The sequence below is a fragment of the Capricornis sumatraensis genome, chromosome 6 (genome assembly GCF_032405125.1).
Source record: "Capricornis sumatraensis isolate serow.1 chromosome 6, serow.2, whole genome shotgun sequence".
NCBI classification, from domain to species: Eukaryota; Metazoa; Chordata; class Mammalia; order Artiodactyla; family Bovidae; genus Capricornis; species Capricornis sumatraensis.
Genome location: NC_091074.1, coordinates 68,740,850 through 68,747,472, shown reverse-complemented (window position 1 = coordinate 68,747,472; position 6,623 = coordinate 68,740,850). Strand labels below are relative to the sequence as shown.

The following is a 6,623-nucleotide window of genomic DNA, read 5'->3' as shown; positions in this document are numbered from 1 at the left end:
AAGCAATTGGTATGATGTTGGAAATGATTTTCCCAGATAAGGGATATAAGAGCATCTTAATCAATGTCTTGACGGATTTTTCCCAAATGAGTTTTGAACTTTCAGGCTATGGCCTCCAGTCAACTAGCAGAGATCAACCTGTATCGGTGTAAGACTGAATCACATACCTCCCCTTTTTTCCTTCCTTCCATTTTCTTATCTACTCCCTTCCCTCTGATCATACCATGTCTTCAGAGAAGTAAAACTAATGTGGGCCTAAATTATATCTATTTAATCCAGGTAACATTATTTTTGCTACTGCATAAGAAAACTAGTGTTTATACTGCAAACTGCTATAATGATAGCAGATTTTACTTGGCTTGGGGAAGTACAACTGTTTCTAAATATTGTTAAGTCTCCTCTCTGTTTATCCTCTAGAGTCTGGAAAAATAGAATAAGGACATGCGACTGGAGTTATCCAGCTGCTGCTAAAGGAGGTATATGATTAGTTAAATGTGGAAGGGAACCTCCCATCTGTGGATAAAGAAGAAGGAAACTAGACCCCAATCAGACACCTGATTGTCCTTCTGAATGTGACTAAATAGAACTGGGGCTGTATCAAATTGTGGTCCTGAACTTTTCTGAGGAAACAAGGAATTGCCTAGATAGTGGGAGGAAGTTTATCAGTAAATTTTATAGGATAGCAACAAATTGGGGGCATTTTCTTCCCAACATAGTCTTCTTTGGGCTATGCTATTTCCCGCTGTGTAGTACATTTACGTTATCTAGTGACCTTATCTAGTGACCTTGGTAAGACATTGATGCTGACGATATTTCAAATGAGAAGCAGAATACAGAATGTCTTACAATGTGACCTTCTAATACATTTAATTAACATCCAGTTCCGCTCCCTTGTAGAGGCTTCTGGGAGTACCAACAGAGAGACATTCATTCCCAAAGGCAGTAAGAGATTGATCTGATCATCTCCTTGGTCCACAGTAGATATACTGAAAGGACAGATCCACTGGTGAGACAAGCCCACGAAGGTGCAGTGGGGGCGTTTCTGATTTATCCCACACAGCACAGAAATAGAAACCAAGATATGAACAAAAAAGTAAGGAACACTAATCTCTAAGCAAAACTCCAAGCACCTGTGAGGCTGCCCTACCTTCCCCCTTTCCCTTTCCATTACCAAAGAGAAGCAGCACTGGTGAAGCTCGGTAGTGACTCATCCTAGGAATGAGAGAGGCCGCATCACTCCCCTGGGGCGCCCTCCGTTGGCGTCTCCCTTTCCCTCCTGGTCTTTCGGTGAGGGCCACTTCTTCTACTGCTATAGCATTCGGTGTACCCTCCCTTTTTAGTGTAAGTCTCTTAAGCCACTACTTGGAGAAGGTGAAGGAAGAGGAAGCCTTTGGACTCTGAAAGAGGGGTGATAAGACATAACACGTTTCCTTGTTCACTGAACTGCCCCCAAGAAATTGAGTTGTAGGAACAGAAACAACTTGAAATCCTTCTTTGAATGTTTTTCTCGGAGACCGTCAAGGTCGTGCAAACGCGGAATGGGAATTCACATTTATCTCAGCCTCCCAGGGGGCAAGCGCTTCCACTGCACACCTCATCGATAACCCGGAGGCGGGTACGATCACTCTCCCCACTTACAGCGGAGAAAAACGGGGGTCGGAAAGGCTAATTATCTCATCCAGGGAACCGAACTCGTAAGGCGGGGCCTCCAGGAAGTTCCTCAAAACGCCAGTGAGCCAGCAGCACCCTGGGCTCAAGCCGCTGTCCCCCGCGCTGCGCACTGCCGAGACCTCGGCCCTCACCCACGCGGGACAGACTGACCTGAGGGCGGAGGGCTGGGAGGGACTGAACCAGGCAGAAAGACAGACGCACTGGACTGCAATCCCGAAGAAAGCGACGAGTGCAGAAAGTTCCTAAGAAACTTTGGGATGGTCAGGTTCTGGCCGCTTCCGCCCGCCAAGGCAATCAAACCTCGCGCGCCGGAAGGGGCGGGGGTGCGGCGGGGGCGGGGCTCATCGGGGAGGGTGCGGTCCCTGCGAAGAGGGGCTGGGGTCGCTCGCCGGCCGAGAGGGGGCTTCAAGTCTCGGTAGTCAATCTGGAGTGTGACTCGGGGCACGGAAAGATTTGCCTCGTGGCGTGGACGTACAGAGTTTCCACATACTTCTTAAGTTCTCTTTCCTAAAATTAATCTGCAGAGACGTCACTAGTAGTGAAGGTTCTCATTTTCGTCCTCCTCTTGCCTTATGGCCCTTCTGTCATCCAGCGGAAAAACAAGTATACCTCTGCTCTCTCCACATCTAAAACTGTGTTGTCCGGAGGAATGAAATCCCCAGGAGCCATTAGATAACTCAAGGTACCAGAAACACCAACCTAGCATCACTGTAAAGTCCTTCTAATACGTTTTACCGTTTGGTCGTTATTTATGTGACTTTCACCCGATGTATGAATTACAATTGTAATGATAACTCGATCCTGACGTAAAAAAAATTATAGCAAGAGGAAAGAAAAAGTATTAAGTATAAATTTATACACGTATTTTTAGGGCCTTCCCTGGTGGCTCAGACAGTAAAGAATCCGTCTGCAATGCGGGAGATCCCTGGGTTGGAAAGATCCCCTGAAGGAGGGTATGGCAACCCACTCCAGTATTCTTGCTTGCCAAATCCCATGGACAGAGGAGCCTGGTGGGCTGCAGTCCACAGGGTCACAAAGAGTCGGACACGGAGCGACTAACAGCACAGCATATTACAGTAAAAGATTTTCAAGCAAAAAAAAAAATACACTAAGATAACATGTGTGGAACTGAAATATGAGTTAAAGGAAAAAAAGGGAAAATAAGCAAGTTAAAAAAGAAATCACATATTTTATTTTTTTAATAGTAGGTATCAAATCATCTGGTATTTCTAATCTTGGATATCTCCAAAGGAGTTATTGCTTCACTTTCTGAGGTTTACAGTGAACAGCTGTTCTAAAATACATAAATACAATTAATCCAAAAATTAAAATTTTTGTGGACTATGCAAAATCATGAGGAGAGCATGAGCTTTTCGGTGTTTGCAGCCGAATGACAATACAGTTGAAACCTAAAGGGCTAGGTTTTAAAGATGACACAGCTCTAAAAAGTTTGGAAGCCTTGTAAAGGCAGCTTTACGCAACTTTCGCCAGGAGTTAGGGTTAGCAAGATCGCAGCGATTTAGCGCTGCTAAGAAGGTACAGACGGTCCTGGTCATCCAGCCAAGAGCCAGAACAGACGTTTCTATGGTCCAGTAAACACAGAGCAATGTCACCCCACTCCAGTACTCTTGCCTGGAAAATCCATGGACAGAGGAGCCTGGTAGGCTGCAGTCCATGGGGTCTCGATGAGTCGGACACGACTGAGCGACTTCACTTTCACTTTCATGCATTGGAGAAGGAAATAGCAACCCACTCCAGTGTTCTTGCCTGGAGAATCCCAGGGACGGGGCAGCCTGGTGGGCTGCTGTCTATGGGGTCGCACAGAGTCGGACGCGACTGAAGCGACTTAGCAGCGGCAAACACAGAGCGGTGCCTCGCTTCCCCCACCTGCGCATGAGCAGTAGTCGCAGACTCGGAAAGATGGCAGAAGAGGAGCTAAGAGAGGAGATCCCTTTGGTTCTAGAAAACCTCCTGAAAACGTGGAAGTTTTATCAGGTCCTGAGAGTCATCCAGGCAAAGCTTTTGCAAAAGAAGGAACAGAGGAATGGGAAAGAGGTCAAGTTTTAGCGACTAAAATGGTTCCTCCATGATTCCTGGCCGAAACTGTGTGACAGGGTGCACCGACCACAGACAACTTAAAGTGAAACCTCTTGGCTTGAAAGTGCCGCGTAAACATTCTTTGGCCTTTGTTGTAGTCATCTAGAGAATTAATGGGGTGAGTTTACTGGTGGAGTGGACCATTGCAAGACAGCCTGAATGAGATTTTCAGTGATGTCTTTGTGAAAGTAACCCCTCAAACCATAAAAACTCTTCCTATTGTGGAACCTCATGTGACCTGCTGCTGCTGCTAAGTCGCTTCAGTAGTGTCCGATTCCTAGCGACCCCATGGACTGCAGCCTACCAGGCTCCTCCGTCCATGGTATTTTCCAGGCAAGAGTACTGGAGTGAGTTGCCATTGCCATGTAACCTGGGGATTTCCAAATCTGAAGTCTGTTCAGAAACTCATCTATGGAAGTGAACGCATCAGTCAGCTGAACCAGCAGCTGAACTAAACCCAGAATATCTGAAAGCACAGTGCATTTGGAAGCATGTGTTTTTGTTTTCTGAAATTGTTACCCAATATCTTCAGAGTTTATTTTCTCCTCTATCTTCAGAAACTGGAGGGGGAAAGTTCAGGGAAAAGATGGTGATATTGGCACCCCAGTTCCAAGGAAAAATTCCTGTGTGTTTTCTGAGTTGGTCACTTTCCACCTCTGAGACCAGCCAAAGACTCATGCCATGGAGGAGGGATCCTTTGTCACATTTTCTATCCTGGGGTTAATGAATGAATACCTAAGCATGAATACAAGACAGCAGTGGACCAACCCCAGGGGGCGTACTTGAACCTGTTAAGAATGCCATGGTAGATTACTGAGTCCCTGTGCCATCTATGACTCAGGGAAATGCCCACCGTTTAGTTCTGCTGGGCTTCAAGATGGAATTTTCTGGTTTTCCTGATGGTTTCTTAAAACCCAAGTCAGGAAAGAGTGAGTCATTTTCTTGGTTTGGCATGGATGACATTAGCACCATTTCATCTTTCAGGCCCCAGTCAAGCAGCACAATTGGACCCTTTCCTTATATATTCTAGAATCCAGAAGTATTGCCCTCTACCCTGAAGGTAGACCAACACTCGCGGAGATGTTAGACCTAAAAAGGGGGTCTGATCGTGCTTGTGTTTGTCACTGGTGTCCATCCCTAAATGGGCCTTGCTTCTGCTCCTGTCACACAGTTGCTTCAACTTGCCATCTGAGTAGGTGGCAAGGCTGTGCCAGGCCAAGCTTAAGAGCTAAAAACATGCTTAACTACTGTGTCCCCTGGTCCTTGAAGATTAGCTCTGCTGCAGTTTGGGTTCATGGAGCGCTCAAACGTGTTAGTCATAAGTCATACTGCTAGCTACCTGACAGGTCAATAAATAGATGAGTCGTTGGGACAAGGAATGGGGACTTTATTTAGAAAGCCAATAAACCAAGAAGATGGTGAGCTTGTACCCAAAAAAAACTGTCTTGCCTGAGTTAGAATTCAGGTTTCTTTTATACTGATAGGCAAGGGAGTAAAGTCAAGTATTTTTGGGTTCCTATCAGCCTCCAGAGGGGCTGTGTTAGTTGTTCACAGGTGGGCCTGGTCAGCAAACAAAGGTTTCTTAGCTTAATGCTCATTACCTGGGAGCAGATTCCCAGACATGGGCCATTATGTATAATTTAAGTTTATAGGCAACATCCCTTTAGTGATGAACTTATAATAGAATACAAAATGTTCTTCCCTGTTACACACATAGCTGTGAGATTGAGTTGGAGGTAATAACAGTGCTTTAAAATGTGTCCAATTATGAGGTAATTATGTTGGTTGCCCCAAGAGTTAACCGCCAGGATTACATGTTATAGATGTTACTCTTATACTGTGAAGCATTGTGAAATCAGATTACTTTAAAAATGATGTATCAAAAAGTCATGGGGAAAGAGTAGTTGCGAGTGTGGAAGTCCAGGGTTTATATCCTGGATCTTATACTAAATATGAGAATGTTCCCATTCTTACCTGTAAAATGGGGTTAATATAGTCTAGCCTGTGTCATATGGTTACAAGTACTAAGGGAAATAACCATTTTTAACTTAAAATTCTATATAAGTAAAGGAGGTTATAATTAAAAGTATGGTGTGAGAAATTAGATATCTACTTAAAAGTTTTTCAAAATCATGTTGAGCGTGCATATTCAAAAGCATTTGAGTGTTGCTGAATTAAGGAGAGTAATTATGCTGCAAGAGGAAAGGGTTCAGTGCAGGAAGGCAGGGCCTGAGCTGTGGGACCTGGCCTGAAAGAAGTGCCTGCCCCTCTGTCAACCTGTTTCCTCAAGTGGACAGTAAGAGATTGGATATGATTTTCTGCTCCCTGTTTCTTGAGCCACTAAATGGGTGGGTCAGGCTGTTTGGAGTATAACATCTCTACCAATAATAACACCATTAGCAGCAATAATAAAACCCTCTACAATTTTTTGAATGATTAATATGCATTTATATGCATCATCTCTATAACCAAGTGTCTGTCCTTCCCACATAGGGTAATTCATGCTGTTCATTCTATAATCAGTCACCAGAGTCTACCCTATGCATCACCCTGTACAGGGCAATGCCTGAGGAAAGAAGAAAAGAGAGATGGCTTCTGCACAAGGAAGCTCAAACACAGAATTGCCAGATCCATAGAGCAACCAACTCTAACAAAGGACCAGACAGAAACACTATTAATACAAGTGCACTCGTTCGTGCTGGTTCAAACTCAAAATGGGGAGCAATTATTTCTAACCAAGGGACTGAAATATTTTGTACTGGAATTAGGCCTTGGGGGAAAAAATAGACAATTTTGACGAGGGAAGAGCATTCCCCAGATGGGGAATTCTGTGTGCAGAAGCACAGAGGCAAGAA

The 6,623-nt window shown here is 44.7% G+C and overlaps 1 pseudogene; it reads left to right on the top strand.

The window, feature by feature from the left end:
* Positions 1-3,591: 3,591 nt before the first annotated feature.
* On the top strand, positions 3,592-4,223 carry LOC138080735 (large ribosomal subunit protein uL30-like; annotated as a pseudogene).
* The last annotated feature ends 2,400 nt before the right edge of the window (positions 4,224-6,623 follow it).